Source organism: Schistocerca piceifrons, chromosome 6 (genome assembly GCF_021461385.2).
Source record: "Schistocerca piceifrons isolate TAMUIC-IGC-003096 chromosome 6, iqSchPice1.1, whole genome shotgun sequence".
Taxonomy (NCBI): domain Eukaryota; kingdom Metazoa; phylum Arthropoda; class Insecta; order Orthoptera; family Acrididae; genus Schistocerca; species Schistocerca piceifrons.
The window spans coordinates 33,717,014-33,735,920 of NC_060143.1; positions in this window are offsets into that span (position 1 = coordinate 33,717,014).

Sequence of the window (18,907 nt, forward strand, 5' to 3'; positions counted from 1 at the left end):
ACAGGAAGAAAAGACGACGCATTGCGCACACTGACTCAGTTCCGACCCTGCGATCACAGACACAGTTCAACGCCTACAGCCAGCTAAGACCGTTCCTGCAGTTACGCTGTGGTGCACAGTGTCATCAGTAAACCTCAAAGGTTTTATTTCTTCTCCAGCCACCTAAACTTCAGTAATCTTCTGTAGCGCCGCGATCCAAAAGCTTCTATTCTCTATCTGTGTGTACCGTTTATTGTCCTCGTTCATCATCATCATCATCATCATCATCTTCTTCTTCTTCTTCTTCTTCTTCTTCTTCTTAATTGTCACTTTGGACTGGAAGACTATATGCATTCTACACATTTATCCACCAATCATTTCTGTTCCTGACTTTCGTGCTCCATTCCCTTTCTCAAGCCTGTCGCCTCTGATTCTCTGTTGATATCATCTTCTATCTTTTCCGTGGTGTCCTCGGCCCCTTCTGCCCACAACGGATCTTGAGAATGCTACTGGCATCCTCTTCCATCCTCTTCATCTACAAAAAAATGGTTCAAATGGCTCTGAGCACTATGGGACTCAACTGCTGAGGTCATTAGTCCCCTAGAACTTAGAACTAGTTAAACCTGACTAACCTAAGGACATCACAAACATCCACGCCCGAGGCAGGATTCGAACCTGCGACCGTAGCGGTCTTGCGGTACCAGACTGCAGCGCCTTTAACCGCACGGCCACTTCGGCCGGCTCTTCATCTACATCTACATCTACATCATACTCCGCAAGCCACCTTATGGTGTGTAGTGGAGGGTACTTTCGGTACCATTATCTGATCCCTCCAACTCTGTTCGACTCGCGAATAGTGCATGGGATGAATGATTGTTGATAAGCCTCTGTATTGGCTCTAATTTCTCGAATTTTCTCCTCGTGGTCAATACGCGAGACGTATGTGGGGGGACGTAATATGTTGTCCGACTCCTTCTGAGAAGTGCTGTCCCGAAATTCCAATAGTAAACTCTTAGTTTAGAGTTATCTGTTGTGTTGCAGATTTGCACCAGTGTAGTCTTTCAGCGGCTGTTGTGAGTGGTCGTAACTACGGCCGTGTCAAAAGGGAGCGGCAAGGTTCTCTACCCGAAAGCTCATACAGTCATAACTTGTTTCTTTCTGCCTCTGAATAAATTGTAGATTTGATATTTAGAGGGTGCTTTCTGATTATAATTTTAAATCTGTTTCTTTTAAAACATGCTTTTAGGTACTATTAAAGTGAATAAAATTCCCATTTGTTAAAAGGAATTTGGTTATGATTTCATCAGTTACTCCCTGGCAACTACTTCCATGCTTACATAGTGTGATTAATTTGACTTAAATTAATGAATTAAAATTATCTAGTAATGGAGAACTGTCTTGGAACGGAAAAATGGCATATTTAAGATCAGATCTTATTTAAATTTGATACTAAGAACATATGTGTTAGTGTATGACTTCTGATGTGAAAATATACACCGATAACTGTGAAAGTTGAGTTGTTGCTCAATCAAGAACATTGATATGTTGGAATATGATAAAGACATGTATTAATTTTTTTTAATCTGCCGTCGTCACGTGATAACTGATTTGAGGACCGAGTTTCATTGATGAATTTTGGAAGGTCATTGGATATTAAAGTGAGACACCGATCGGTATTCAGAGATTTGCCAACAGAGGTGTTAAGTGATTGATGCAATTTGGAAAAAGCGAAGGAGTTTTATGAGTATTTGATATGCACAAAATTGAATCATCGATTCTCTTAATTTCCGAACTTGCAGAAAGTTAACCAAACAGTCCCTTTGAGTTAATTCCGTTTTCGTTGTGACGCCCCTCTGGAGAAGAAGCCTGTTAAGATTTTCCACGTATGATCGAAAGTGCTCATTGTAGTGTTGGCAGTTAGCCAACACTACGCACACTACTTGAGAGAGGAGGCCGAATGCACGCCTTAAACTCACGCAGGCTGGCGTGAGGTCTGAAACAGGATACGTAATGAACGCTATAAAGAAAAGTACGTAGCTACTGGAATACTTAACTTTAATCCATCATTGTTGTACATCGCTCTTGACGATACAAGTGAGACTCTGTAGATACATGCAATGTAATGCTAATGGCGCCTTGCTAGGTCATAGCCATTGACTTAGCTGAAGGCTATTCTAACTATCTGCTCTGCACAGGAGCGAGGCTTCGACAGTGTTGCATCGCTAGCTAAGTCGTCCGTACAACTGGGGCGAGTGCTAGTAAGTCTCTCTAGATCTGCCGTGTGGCGGCGCTCGGTCTGCAATTACTGACAGTGGTGACATGCGGGTCCGTCTTATACTACCGGACCGCGGCCGATTTAAAAGCTACCACCTAGCAAGTGTGGTGTCTGGCGGTGACACCACACTCATTACTACAGCACATACTCGTGTTAAAATCTATGTAAAAAGGGCGTGGCGCCGTATCTAATGTCGTGAAGGGGTGAAGGGAGAGTGGAATGGCGCTCTTTTGTTTTCAGTGATGAGAATAGTTTCCGTCTGTATGCCAGAGATGGACGTACAAGTGTATGGCATAGACCTGGTGAACTGCCCATTCCAGAATGCATTCGCCCACGGCACACATGTTTCATCCCTGGATTCATGGTGTGAGTTGCCATCGGTTAAAATCACAATCACATTTGGTGTTCCTGCAGAGTAAAATAAGCAGTGCCCGCTACATCACGAAGACTGCCATCCCCATGGCGCTGCCATTTCTCCGACAATAAGATGATGTGCTTTTTCAACAGGACAACGCACGTCCACATGCGGCAACTGCGACGCAGCGTGCCCTTCGCCATGTGCAGCGACTGCGCTGGCCAGGAACATCACCAGATCTTTCGCCAATTGTGCACAAAAAATGGAATAGGATGTAAGTGCCACAAACTAAAATTTTCAATATTCAAACAAATGTGTCTTAAATATTGGATGATTGTATTAATTTTATGAAAAAATATGTGTATATAAAAATATCTCTACAAAACATGAAAACAGTTTTTTTATGACTATGGAACAAAAGTTACATGGAAAAAGAAGTAAGTGCCATCCTTTCGTTTTCTGGAAAACGCTGTAAGTGCCTTACTAACTTTGTGAAAAGGATGTAAGTCAAGGGGGTTTATGTTTAAAAAAAGATGGTAAGTCGATTGTAGTTTTGAGAACGTTTAATAACGTTACATATAATTTTACTCTTTCAATTTTAGCCTAATATAAAAAGGGTATAAAATAAAATTTCGGATGGTTTTTTGAAGTAAAGTTGTTTGTCTTCAGTTTATTCCGCTTCTTCTTTCATCGGTAAGTATAAGCCACCTGAAAATCAAAAACTGAATCAGATGTTTCAATTTATTTTGGGTGCCTCAGCTATATACATAATATTTTGACTTTTTATTGACTTTCGAAATTCGTTCTGATACAGTCGCCGTGTCAACGTTCTGTCACCAACTAAAGCAACTGTGTAGCTGAGGCACATACATCATGGCGGTGGCACTTAAACCCCTTCTCACCTCAGCCCCACTGGCTCTTGCACGGTGCTGCCATCTTCGAACTGCTCTTGAGACTAGTAGGATTTTTTCTGGCACTTGCGACCTTTCTCGTTTCATTACGCTTGGCGTATACAACCCTTTTCACTATAAAAGTCATTGTATTAATTTTTGGCACTTACATCCTTTTCCATTTATTGTACTCAATTGAAGACGGATGGGACATGACGAAGCGAGAACTCACTCGTCGTCCAGAGCTTGCGAGGGCCATTGACGAACTGCAAGAAAAGGCACAATGTGGTTGAGACAATCCATCGCAGAATGCCATCCGCCACCTTAATGATAGTTTGCTTGTGGGAATACAAGCCTCCGTTGCCACCAGAGGGGAAACACTGTGTGCTGATGCGACTGTTCGGGCACCCTTTACTGTGACATCTGTCTCATCTGGTCTGAATTTGTTTCATACTAGCTTCCTATGATGAACTACCTATCACCTTACTTGTCAATAAAATGTCCTTGTCCTTGAGGATGTTGCATTTTCCCCCCCTTCAGCGCAGATTGGTCTGCAACATTTCCGCTTCTGCCTCTGTTCGACGGGGTTTTGAATAGGTGCGAGTAATCGAGGAACCCAACGGGTAGCGACCTTTGCATTGGTCAAAACGTCGTGCAAGATGTTGAAAACGATCCTTGACTGATTTTCACTTTTATCCAATCGCCTCGGTGGTGATGCGACGCCCGCCGCTGTGACCGAGCGGTTCTAGGCGCTTCAGTCCGGAACCGCGCTGCTGCTACGGTCGCAGGTTCGGATCCTGCCTCGGGCTTGGATGTGTGTGATGTCCTTAGGTTGGTTAGGTTTAAGTAGTTCTAAGTCTAGGGTACTGATGACCTGAGATGTTAAATCCCATAGTGCTCAGAGCCATTTGAACCATTGTTTGTGATGCGACGGTCTGTGAGCACCTGGACTTCCACTTCCTGCGATTCCCGGTTCTTCATTGAGAGCTAGCCTGCTACTTTGTCATTCAGCCTTGTTTGACCACAATGGAACGTCTGCGCCACCTGACCACTACGTCAAGTGATGGTGCCTTGTTGACCTACAATTCTGCCAGCAAAGAATGAATTGTTACAGCATTGTTCCCGTCAACAGCAGAAAACGAACCGCCTCATGATGTTATATAATGTTAACTGGGGACCTAGAAACGACGGAGAGGCTCCGTCCCAGCCGCTGCCGCAGTGGTCCGCAACCCCACGACGACTATCGCAGTCCACTTCACCCCTCTGCCGCCCCACACCGAACCCAGGGTTACTGTGCGGTTCGGCCCCCGGTGGACCCCCCCAGGGAACGTCTCACACCAGACGAGTTTAACCCCCATGTTTATGTGGTAGAGTAATGGTGGTGTACGCGTATGTAGAGAATTTGTTTGCGCAGCAATCGCCGACATAGTGTAGCTGAGGCGGAATAAGGAGAACCAGGCCGTATACGCCGAGGCAGATGGAAAACCGCCTAAAAACCATCCACAGACTGGCCGGCTCACCGGAGCTCATTCCCGCCCGGAAAGCCGTGTTAGACCGCACAGCCAACCGGGCGGGCATGCCTCATGATACTTCATCAACGGGCTGCGCATTTCGTTTTGATTCCTCTAGCGACGTACTACGGCACTGTGACACAGGGATTTCAGTCTGAAGCGGGCCTACAAACAAACAAGAAATTAATTACGTAATTTTATATTTTCGAAGTAATAATTAAAATTTTATGATTAACCTTCATAAGTGTTGGGAAGACGTTCCTGTGTTTTTTCTGGAGTGTACAAATATAGAAATTTCTAGAAGTAATAGGTCAACTATACAGGGTGAACATTAATAAAACCAGCAAATTGCAAGGACGTATTCCTGACTGGGAATGGAGGTAAAAAGGTCCTACGAACATGGGTCCGGAAATGCATCGCTGCCTGCCTCGGTAGATGGCGCTAACGAATGACTTTTGACCACGTGCCATGTCTGTAGCCCACAGATGACGATATTGCAGGTTGATGATGCCAGGATCATCTCTCTCCCGACGACCTTCGCGCCGAGGGCAACAGCGGCCAGATCACGGTCATTGGTGGCGGCGTCAAAGATGCTGCCACTGTGAGTTACGGCGCCTCGCCTCGTTATGAAACAGAATATGAACAGAACACCGAGTATACAGTTCAAACATTTTTAGTTACAACCACAATACCTTCTTGGCACACCACACACACAGTAGCCACGCTTGGTGCTCTCCTGGTACCAGTGGTAGCCTGGCCAGAGCCACACGAGATCGCAATCCTGCTGTAAGCAGACGATTCCCAATGGTCTCTGACAACACAACAGGCGCAACATATGCCTGGATTTCGTCCGCGGGCGATGTTCGTTCGGCCACCACGACTCCCACAATGCGTGGATCTTAACATGCGTCTGCACTACTCGGAGTCCAGAACCCAATCTGCAGATGTGGGAATGTTTCACAGAGCTTCCTGCTTCTCTAATGCAGCCCCATTCAAATGGCTGAAGCTGTTCAATAGGAGTGCGTACTTGTCAGTGGGGCATGTTTGTGCCATAGAATGAATGTTGCGAACACTGTGCACCTCTAAACTCAACACAGTTACTGCCTGCAAAGTCAAAAAAGAAGGTGGACGGAGTGACCTACTGCGTGCCATGTGATCGCCGATGACCGTGACAAATGAATCACTAACACTACAACCCCTAGGTATGCACATGCTGTGTCTTGGTGCCACTGGATGCAGTCCTCAAGGACGTTACATTTTTTCCCGCAGTGTAGATGATGTCTTTAGCTACTTAATACCAATGGACGAGTAATAGGTATATCTCTACGACCCTGGGACAAAGGTGTAAAGTAAGTAGTGAAACACACGGTTTTACCACAACTGAAAATCGCGAAGACCCAACCATCATCTGGCAGGGTGATAATGAGTGATTTCTGAGACTTCCCATGGTATGGTGCTAACAGATTATTTTCTCGAAGTCCAAACCGTCACAGGGGCGCACTACCAAAATCTGATGAGGTTAGGGGAGTCTCTGAACACAAAGCGTTGCGATAAAGTGTGCAAGAGAGTGTTTATCTTCAACGACAACACCTCGGCTCATTCTGCACTGATCTGTCACACATGCTGATTGATTCTTTGTGCTATCTCCGATATCCTCCTGAAGTGGCACCTCTTTCCTTGGTTGAAGAAATCACTGGTGGCAGACATTTCCAGAATGACGACGAGATGTTTTTCGTTGTAGTACGTTTCCTGGACAACCAAAATCCAGAATTCTACAGTCAAGGTCTATGCCATCAGCAGGAATAAACGGGCAGAAACAGTGGTTTTTAAATAAACTTGACCACGGTTTCGACGAATCTAAACCCGTCTTCTTCAGAAGGGCAGACAGCTTCACATTAGCAAGTCAGTCAGTAAAAGCTGTCCCCACATGACATTTATCGGTAACAGTCTGTATGGCCATATGTAAAAGGCCCCTAAAAACAAGGGCTTGTCACAACAGTAAAAACAATCACGAAGAATAACAGAGCATGTGAGGAGCTACGTCTTCTGAAGAAGACAGGTTTGAATCCGTCTAAACCGTGGTCAAGGTTATTTGAAAATCATCATTTTTTGCAACCAGTTGGCTGTTCTTTATTCCTGCAGTTGTGTAACCGTTGCTTTAGTGCAGCCATGTTCAAAAAATTGAAATGTGTCATATTGAAGGAGGAATGTACAGTAGCATGCAAAGTGATTGGGTCAAGGCGATACTACATCTACATCTACATGGATACTCTGCAAATCACATTTAAGTGCCTGGCAGAGGGTTCATCGAACCACCTTCACAATTCTCTATTATTCCAATCTCGTATAGCGCGCACAAAGAATGAACACCTGTATCTTTCTGTACAAGCTCTGATTTCCCTTATTTTATCATGGTGATCGTTCCTCCCTATGTATGTCGGTGTCAACAAAATATTTTCGCATTCGGAGGAGAACGTTGGTGATTGGAATTTCGTGAGAAGATTCCGTCGCAACGAAAAACGCCTTTCGATGTACTCCGTCAGTCCTATCTAGCAAGGATCCCACACCGCGCAGCAGTATTCTAAAAGAGGAAGGACAAGCGTAGTGTAGGCAGTCTCCTTAGTAGGCAACTTTAACTGTACAAATTTATTACTATATGCATAATACAGTTAGTAGCCTACTGAATATTAATAACAAGTGGGTCGTCCTTTTGCTTTAATGAGCTTCTGAACACGCTATGGCATAGCTTCGACCAGATTACAGCAAATGTTTCGTGGTTCGTCGTCATGAAAACGCACTTTAAACGCATTTACTAACACGCATTTTACAGAGAAATCCTTTCACAATACTCCAAAAATTCTCGATTGGATTTAAATCTGCTGAATTACCAGGCCACTGAAGCACATTAATGCTGCTGTCTTCCATGAATATCTTGACAGCTTTAGAAGTGTGACACAGTGCCACTTCATGTTGAAATGTTCCTCCACCATCTACAAAGATCTCTAGGAATGGCACAATCTTGCGACTAAGGATTTCCATGATTTGGCGGATTCGACATGCCATCAACCGGAACTAGTGCCCCAGAGCCACCTGCTGCGAAGAAACCCCAGTCTGTTCAAGATGCTAAGCTCTCACTGTCTCACGGATGCTTCGCCTGACAACCCTTGCTCTGTATCCCTGAACAAGAAAATAAGACTCACTACTGGCAATTACACGTTTCCTGTCATTGGAGGTCCAAGATTTGTGTATTTTGGCCCATTCCTAGCGTTTTTTCTTTGCGGCAGGTGTTAACTGTGGTGTCACCGCCAGACACCACACTTGCTAGGTGTAGCTTAAATCGGCCGCGGTCCATTTAGTACATGTCGGACCCGCGTGTCGCCACTGTGTGATCGCAGACCGAGCGCCACCACAAGGCAGGTCTCGAGATACGGAATAGCACTCGCCCCAGCTGTACGACGACTTTGCTAGCGACTACACTGACGAAGCCTTTCTCTCATTTGCCGAGAGACAGTTAGAATAGCCTTCAGCTAAGTCCATGGCTACGACCTAGCAAGGCGCCAATAGCCTTACATAGTTTGATACTTACCGTATAAAGCATGTCTCTACAAGAACGTTGTAAACCAATGAAGATATAAAAGTTAAGTATAGCAGCTACGTACTTTTCTTGCTACCATTCACTACTTATCCTGTTCCAGAATTCACGCCCGTCTGCGTTAGATAGCGTGCCTATCGGCCCCCTCAAAATAACACTGTGTCGGCACTTCTGTCGACACATCATTAACAACTGCGTCTTGATTGTCTCTCGTGCCTTCCACCCACACAATCAAGAAGCATATGCCGTACCGTTGAAGAGTCAGTTTCAACCCCAGTAGCCAATAAATCTCTCTGAATGTCTTTACTTGTCTTGCGAGGGTTAGTTCTACTGTTTCTAAGTAGAGGTTTGTCAGTTCCATGGGTGGATTTTTGTTTTCGTCATCTACCGTTCCTCTTTGTAAACAACGAGGCAGTATTACTACTAGGCTCTATTAGGTCTTGAAACACTAGATTTCACCACACTAGCAACAGAGTGTCTCGTACAGTCATAGATGTTTGTTCATGAAGAGCAACTACACTCCTGGAAATTGAAATAAGAACACCGTGAATTCATTGTCCCAGGAAGGGGAAACTTTATTGACACATTCCTGGGGTCAGATACATCACATGATCACACTGACAGAACCACAGGCACATAGACACAGGCAACAGAGCATGCACAATGTCGGCACTAGTACAGTGTATATCCACCTTTCGCAGCAATGCAGGCTGCTATTCTCCCATGGAGACGATCGTAGAGATGCTGGATGTAGTCCTGTGGAACGGCTTGCCATGCCATTTCCACCTGGCGCCTCAGTTGGACCAGCGTTCGTGCTGGACGTGCAGACCGCGTGAGACGACGCTTCATCCAGTCCCAAACATGCTCAATGGGGGACAGATCCGGAGATCTTGCTGGCCAGGGTAGTTGACTTACACCTTCTAGAGCACGTTGGGTGGCACGGGATACATGCGGACGTGCATTGTCCTGTTGGAACAGCAAGTTCCCTTGCCGGTCTAGGAATGGTAGAACGATGGGTTCGATGACGGTTTGGATGTACCGTGCACTATTCAGTGTCCCCTCGACGATCACCAGTGGTGTACGGCCAGTGTAGGAGATCGCTCCCCACTCCATGATGCCGGGTGTTGGCCCTGTGTGCCTCGGTCGTATGCAGTCCTGATTGTGGCGCTCATCTGCACGGCGCCAAACACGCATACGACCATCATTGGCACCAAGGCAGAAGCGACTCTCATCGCTGAAGACGACACGTCTCCATTCGTCCCTCCATTCACGCCTGTCGCGACACCACTGGAGGCGGGCTGCACGATGTTGGGGCGTGAGCGGAAGACGGCCTAACGGTGTGCGGGACCGTAGCCCAGCTTCATGGAGACGGTTGCGAATGGTCCTCGCCGATACCCCAGGAGCAACAGTGTCCCTAATTTGCTGGGAAGTGGCGGTGCGGTCCCCTACGGCACTGCGTAGGATCCTACGGTCTTGGCGTGCATCCGTGCGTCGCTGCGGTCCGGTCCCAGGTCGACGGGCACGTGCACCTTCCGCCGACCACTGGCGACAACATCGATGTACTGTGGAGACCTCACGCCCCACGTGTTGAGCAATTCGGCGGTACGTCCACCCGGCCTCCCGCATGCCCACTATACGCCCTCGCTCAAAGTCCGTCAACTGCACATACGGTTCACGTCCGCGCTGTCGCGGCATGCTACCAGTGTTAAAGACTGCGATGGAGCTCCGTATGCCACGGCAAACTGGCTGACACTGACGGCGGCGGTGCACAAATGCTGCGCAGCTAGCGCCATTCGACGGCCAACACCGCGGTTCGTGGTGTGTCCGCTGTGCCGTGCGTGTGATCATTGCCTGTACAGCCCTCTCGCAGTGTCCGGAGCAAGTATGGTGGGTCTGACACACCGGTGTCAATGTGTTCCTTTTTCCATTTCCAGGAGTGTATTTTTGCCCGCTTCTCAGGTGAAATGTCCACTTTAACACAAACACAAAGTTTTTCTGTCGAGAACACAGAAATAACATACGCTGTTGCTATATATACAAGTACTCAACTGAACTGTAGGGGACCTACAATTGTTGTTCATTGTCAAGGCAACAACTGAGCTGATAAAATCTGTAAAATATGAGATTGTCCCAATTAATTTGCACAATACTGTATAGAGAGTGAAAAGAACCATCTTTGAATTTACGATCGCAGCTTGCCTTCGACGTGATAATTAATGGATGCCATTTGGATACATTTGAAGCTCTTAAAATTTTCTAATAAAAAAAGTCTACAGCACTTTTTCTTTGATCTGTTAAGATGCCTCTTCTCCCCGTTCCTTGCCTTTTTCCTTTGTTGTGTCCGTTTTCCTGCTGACTCGCACTTCTTTAATAGTAGCTTGATACTTCAGTTATTTAGCACTGGCTCTATTGTGAATACTTGCAACCGCCAGCGTCTAGTTTTCTCCTTGGAAATCGCGTATGCATGAAGGGCGTCATCTACCCTGTTTCTAATGTACGTCCAACTTTTCTGTAGCAATAGTTAAGGACACAGGGTATTTTTCCTGCTCCATATAATGTGAAAATCAACACCAGTTTATTTCATGCACTACTTATTTTGTTTATGTTTTGCAGTTTAACAGTTTACCACTGCTAATGCAGAATACTTTCTAAACAATTAACAAGTATTTTGAATAATTTAGGGTATATTGAAGTTTATATAAAACAATAACCAAAAATGTATGCTCAAAATTTTATAAAATGATTTTCAGATTCAAGTGCAATTCAGTCCCATAAAACATATTTAAAGGAGACAAAATTATTATCGGAAACGTATGACATGATGGCAGAGATACTAGGTCTGTTTAATTTTGCGCACTATACACGATAACCAGAAGAACTGGACAAATGCGAGTGGGACTCACGCTCTGAGGGTTTCGTGCAAACTTAATTACGTGTATAGGTGGTTCATCTATAAGTTTTGATGAGCGACTCTGCAAGTACGAAATTATGTGAGACAGATGACCGTATCTTTTGACTGCATTGACTTAGAAGCTTAAATTATTTTACACCGCCAAGGGACAGTAGTCCATATCGTTTGACATAAATTTCAACTTGATACCTCTACTCGTTACAGAAAAAAGGGAGTATTAACAGATGGATAAACAGAGAGGCAAGCGGCAAAAAAGTATTTTTATGTGATATAATTATAAATTAACAATTTCAGATTTTTTCGTTTACTTGTACTGTGAAACCTTAGTTCTCCCCAAATTTCATGATTATAGGTCAATTGGAAATACACTATAGGTTTTGATGGGTGGGTTTGCGAGTATCAAAATATATGACATAAATAGCCGTGTCTTTTGATTGCACAGACTTAGAAGCTTAAATTTTTTATACCACCTAGGGACCATAGACCTTAGAATTTGACATAAATTTCAACTTCATATCACTTCGTGTTCCTGAGAAAAAGTGGTCTTAACAAACGTACCGCCAGAAGGACAACAAAGTGATCTATAAGGATTCCATTTTTACCGATTTATTTATGAAACCATAAGAAATATTAGGATATCTTATATTTAGATTTTTAGAATATTTTTCCTAATGAAAATTTTATTTCTCTATAATTTAATTGAAACTACAATAAAGTTTTGGTCTACTAGCTAGGAAAGTTACAGAAAAATAATTAGTGTTATGCTTTATAAACTTAAGGAGATGTGTGTACTTAAATTCTGAAAACGAAACTTGGGACACTGTGAACGGTGATATGATTCGTATTAAATTGTGCCTCAGAATATTCTTGAAGCATAATCTTCGTTCTGCTGCATTTTGTTCACCTTCAAATTTTCTCTCGGTATTCCTTTTAGCACTTCTTACTTCTTTGGTAACTTGAAAAGCGAGCCTTCCGGATTCCTACGTCTGTTGTCTGTCAGAGGCAAGTAACTAGTCTTTCATGTTAGAAGCACATTACATGTCCAAACGTCCAAACAATTGCAGTCTAGTTATAAGCACGTCACTGAAAACTATCAATGCACACTACAGATATCTACGTCAGGAACATTTGTAGCACGTAGGCAACAAACTTTCAGTAAGATGAAAACAGAACATTTCAGCAAAGCAAAACTAAATAGGAGCAAAGATGATCATTTACAGACGATACATATCAGCAGTGTTACCAGAAATATCCCAAATAGAATCGCTGGAAACAAAAAATTAACGGTTCTTTCACGTAATATTAATGGTTTTCTATACTGAAAAAAGTGGGTATGGTAATGTGATGAGGATGATGAGGTCTACACGACCTTAAATCTAAAATTTGGTGTATAACAGTAATTTTTCATACTAGAGCCAATAATGTCCATACCAGCGTTATCAGGAAAGATTGTAGAATTTAATGAAGTTGTAAAAAATTTCCATTTTTCCACTACCTTAATGTACCAGTCATAAGCAATTACAGCGCTGCGGGCCTCATCAGTTGAATTAATATGTAACATATTCAGGTACGTATAGTTGTTGTGCAGAAGTTAGTTAGGTTTCTAGTTTAGTTTGCTAGTATTTTGCTAACCTCTTTACCTTTTTATTTATATTGTAAATAAAGTTAGTTGTCGGGGCTACGATTAGGTTATTACAGAGGTGAGATATGTTTTAAAAGAGTGTTTCACGTGTCAGAGAAAGTAATCATCGTTATAACAACATTTGACCGACACGCATTGCCGGATTATGTTAGAACGGCCTTACCTCCGGTTTAGCCCTACTGTTCTGTTCAGGTCTATACGACCCGAAATCGTTACAAATTTCGTTTCTTATTATTTAAATATGAAAATTACTTTATGAGATTTGGTGACTTTGTCTGAAAACGCATGGATGCTATGTTGTTGAAAATGTTATAAAATATTTTAAATCATCTGGTCATAAACCTTAAGAGTTGCATACATAATGTTCGGGTCAATTTGACTCGACACGAATATGATTAAAGGCAAATACTTCCTGGTTGTCTCATATTTTACTGTCGGAATGACTTTCAATGTTCATACTAACATGTCAACAAAGGATCTGAATTTACAACAATGGACTTGTCATTACGACTTGTCAACTGTTCTAATTATCCATTGTTTCGGCTCAGTGTGTGTTCTGTGCCGTTTGTGATCAGCCTGAATTATGACATCATTGCCGGAAACTGAGCTGGAAGAATTAGTTAATAGCTGAACAGATGTAGGACCACTTTCCGAATTCGAAGATCTCGTCAGTAATGCATGTGAAAGGGAGTGTTCTGATAACATTGACGACAGTCCACAGCCTATTCAAAGTATCGTACAGACTTCTAAAAACGGAAGCATAGAATGGCAGTTGCAACCACCAGCACAACACGACCGCCTACCTGGTTCTAACGTCATCAGGAGTAACCCGTGAGTTACTAGATATGCAAGCAGCAGAATAAGTTACGTAAAAAAGTTCTTTTCTACAGGACTTCAGAATGAAATAACAGAGATGTCAAATATTAAGGGGCAACGAGTTTACGGTAAACAATGGACAAACACTGATGATTCTGTTTTTCATGTATACTTAGGGCTCATATTCCTTGCGGGAATCTACAGAAAGTTTGTGGACAAGGATACTCACCGGAACATATTTCGAGCAACCATGTCCCTAGAAACATTCTGTAAAATATCGTGCGTCTTGCGATTTATTAAGAAATCCACAAGAGAGGAAAGGCGACGTATTGATAAACTCGTCGCAGTTCCCGGTATCTGGAGAAGTGGTTGTAAGTCCATCCGAAACTGTAGAAGCCAGGAAAAAATGTGATCGTCGACGAGCAACTGGTAGCATTTAGAGGCCGCTCTTCACTGAAGCAGTACATCCCAAGCAAACCGGCGTGTGACATCAAGTCTTCATATGTACTAGGCGGCCGGAGTGGCCAAGCGGTTCTAGGCACTTCAGTTTGGAACCGCGCCACCGATCCGGTCACAGGTTCGAATCCTGCCTCGGGCATGGATGTGTGTGATGTCCTTGGGTTAGTTAGGTTTAAGTAGTTCTAAGTTCTAGGGGACTGATGACCTCAGATGTTAAGTCCCACAGTGCTCAGAGCCATTTGAACCATTTATTTTCATATGTACTGAAAGCTCAAATTTATGTAGGAAATTAGTGTGGGGGTATGAAAGTAGTTGCTGATCTTACTTCTGATTTGCGAGGTCAGAATGTAACATGTATCAATCTTCTATGACATACAATTAAGGGGCAGCTGATCCTGAAAAGGAAACTGACAAGGTTAGGAGCCATACGTAAAAATAAGCCAGCGTTTCCGCAAAATATGAGCAACAAGGAGATCCATAGCTCTTCATTTTACTTCACAAATGACACTACGGTGGTCAGTTATATTTTTAAGAGAAATAAGAATGTTGTACTAATTAGCGCTCTCCACCATGGTGGGGAAATAAGTGACAGGGCTGATAAGAAGTCAAAAATGATTTTAGATTATAATTAAACAAAAGAGGCTGTAGACACACTTGATCAGCTAACAGGTACATACACATGTAAACGAAAAATCAATAGATGGTCCGTGATAGTTTTCTACCATATTCTTGATATTGCTGCGTATAATGCATATGTCTTGTGAACTTCTCTTGACCTTAACTGAAATGTAACATAATTGACTGGAAGGAGAATATTTTTGGAGGAACCTGGAAAGTCCCTAGTTGCAGAGCACATTTCATCAAGGAAGCGTTTTCCAAGAACAGAAGATTCTTTGAGACTGGTCAGCAGCATCCAAGACCATGAAGGAGTGGCACAAATGGCTAAATCAGTAACAATAAGAACTTCTACGAAACATGCACGCTGTAAGTTCTATCTTTCTAGCAATGACAATAAAACAAACACGTTGATTGGAAAATGTAATAAACATGCATGCAAAACACACGTCACCTACTTGTGTCCAAACTGCAGTAAGTAAGAAGGAAAGAAAGTGATATGAGCAGACGGATAGATGGTTGTTGAGAATAAATTTTTGATGCAAATGTCGATCGTTCCTAATACACCCTGCATGAATATTAAAATAATAAATTTCCTTTAGTGAAGTTCTGTGTGTTTTTATTATTACTATTACTATTATTATTATCGCTATAATCATTAACAACAATGTCGATGGCTTACAACTGTACGAAAAATGCGTGTGAGTAAAAGTTTGTTTCAGCTTTTTATTATGTCAGGTCATATTGACCCGAATAGTACATTTGTATAGTAAAAGTGAACAGAACAGCAGGCTTAAAGAGCGGCTATATACATACCGAATCCGACACAACGTTATAAAATGCCTGAGATTGGAGCACGCTGCGCTAACGTGTAATCACCAGGCAACGAATGTGGCATGCGTTAAGGCAACTAACGAATCAGAAATCACACGTTCGTTACTGCAGTGTTATTCGGGCGATCACGCTGCACGGAGTCACGTATTTACTGAAGAGAAAATGTTCAACAGCTGAAAAACACGTAGCTAATTTCTTACGCTGGAACGAATAACGCATAGAAATCCTAACAGCAGTCTGACATTCTTACATACTTCGCATAAGTTACCAGAGGAAAAAGAATCACGGACTGAAGTGCGTCGATTTCACCGCTAAAAAAGAAACGCTGAGTAAGAAATCAGAAATCGAGAAAGATAGGTCTGATAACACCAGACAGTGAGATGGTCGATCTGTCTGGTGAGTTTCACTTGCTGAAGGTATGGAACTGAAAGGCTACCTCAGCTCACTTCTAAGCGTCAAAAACATACCAACTAAGCGAAAGAAAGCAGGGGAGACATAGATAAAAGTCTCCAGTAAAATGGATCACTACTACGATAGGACATCATTGACTTCAGGACTCATACGGAAGAACTAATTGTGAGATTTTTAATGTAGGCGAGTATCTCGCGTCGTTATCACCGGAGATGCATTTCAGATGTACTGATGGCTTTCTGCTGAGGGGCCTCCGTAGGAAGGACGAGAGCAGAAGGGAGCGGGTTACAGTAAAATCTTAGTCGCCGTGCCACCCACCAAAAACCTCCATGTTATCTCTTCGAACTATTCCTGGCTGAATGGGGGTGGTCTTAACGTGTGGCCCTTGGAAGTCCATTGGGAATCACTGCTTGGCACAAAGACCATGTGCCATCTAGTAGTAAACATTTTCTCCACGATTTGACACCTGGAACAAGTTTACAGATATGCATCAGAGTGCCTAAAACACAGTAGCCTGGAAACGCGTGTTGCCACTTACAAGGGGAGGCCGCCAATTGTGAAATTCAGATTCGATTCATACTGCGCATAATAAAAGCTCATGGCCAGAGGTGTAATGTGGCAAAGCACCAAGATGCACTTCTCAGCCGTTGTCGAGAAACTCGACAGTTAAAAGAAACCGTTGCGGTGAAATACTCTCTACGATTAATTATTTTCTACAGCGTTGTGGCGCAGCGGTAAGCGCTCGGGTTCGTAATCCGAAGGTCGCCGGATCGAATCTCGCGCCATGCAACCTTTTTTTTTTTTTTAGTATTTGTTTTTTGTAATTCATATATATAATTCCCGGCAATCAGTTGCAACAATTATGCATATAATAAGTTGTTGAAAGTCATCTGTCGTGGAAAAACTGGCGACTTCGAACATCATTCTGTTTTCCGCAAACAAAGTTGTATTTCACAAATGTTATTAATTGTCTTCATAATGTTAACCACGTATAGTTAACGGAAGACGTGGAAACGATATTCCGAAACGAATACGTAAAGCGTGAGTCAAACGTTCGAATTAGAATAGAGACCCCACGAACACAAATTTGCTGTGGCAGGTATGAAATATAAACTCCGTTACTCGCTCGTTACACTTGAAGGACAGATGTTGAATGGGCCGAAACGAGCCGCCGCATAACAGTGTAGTTGCCTGCTAGCTTCGAAAGAAGGTAGATGCGGTCCCTAGCGCAACTTATAACATCGTCGAATATCAGTGTGTACGTGAGAGCTTTGGTACACCCTGTTAAACAAACGGAAAAATGGAGGCGGTACAATTGGAGAGCGATCCGCTTTCACCAACATGCATAAGCAATTCATTAGTATATATATATATATATATATATATATATATATATATATATATAATTACAAAAAACTAATAATAAAAGAAATTGCATGGCGCGAGATTCGATCCGGTGACCTTCGGATTACGAACCTGAGCGCTTACCGCTGCGCCACGACGCTGTAGAAAATTATTAATCGTAGAGAGTATTTCACCGCAACGGTTTCTTTTAATTGTCGATTTTCTCGACAACGGCTGAGAAGTGCATCTTGGTGCTTTGCCACATTACATCTCTGGCCATGAGCTTTTATTATGCGCAGTATGAATCGAATCTGAATTTCACAATTGGCGGCCTCCCCTTGTTAGAGCATTTTCTGTTTCCATTTTTCGTTGGTCGATGAATCTTAGCTTCCTCTTCATCGCCACAACAACGCGACGATGGGTTCCTTACAAGTTCTCTCTAATCAATCTGTAGACGGCGAGGCTTTAAAAAGCCACATGAGACGGGTCATCCCTTTCATTTATCATTTGTGGGGATTTTTATGAATATAATGTGTTGTGAGATGCTGTTACCTTCTGCTCCAGAAATCTAGAGCTTCATACAAATCCAGGAACTACATCTACAGACTATGGAGAAACATTCTCATCGACTCGTTCACTGTTACGTCGAAATATTATCCTGCTCTCGCCGACACTACTCAGTGGGAAGTGGTGGTCGCACTACACTGACTCCTTGCCTATAGAGACATCTTACGGACTGAACAGTGCCCGACAGGAAGCCGCTGAAATAGATGATCATGAACACGAAGTGGTTTTCCCATCCAACTGGATTGTCTTTGAACAGCAAGGCAATGTCTGAGATTCTGTAGATCACATACGTCAGAGATTCACCAGGTAACTGAAGTATCCAGTCCGATCAGGGAAACTAGGACTTCCATCTTTGCCCTGCAGAGGCCGGGGGTAGGATGTGATGTTCTGTAGCATACCACAGAATAACGGAATTCGAAGCAAGAAACTGGTGGATGCAGCATCCGAGGAAGCCGGTAACGTCGTTACTGTACTAAAAATTACTGTCCTTGTACATAAAGTACTCTAGCTGTTATAGTGCAAGATTGCGGGTCATTCAAGAAATTAAAGGCTAGAAGTGGGAGGTAGGGTGAACTCTACTACCCTGCTACGGTATAGCTCATTCCATAATATGGGGAAAATCGAAGAAGTTCGATCCAGAATTGGACACTACACTTTGCAGAATTGATTCGTACTCTATACGCCATACACTGGGGGAGTGCAACAA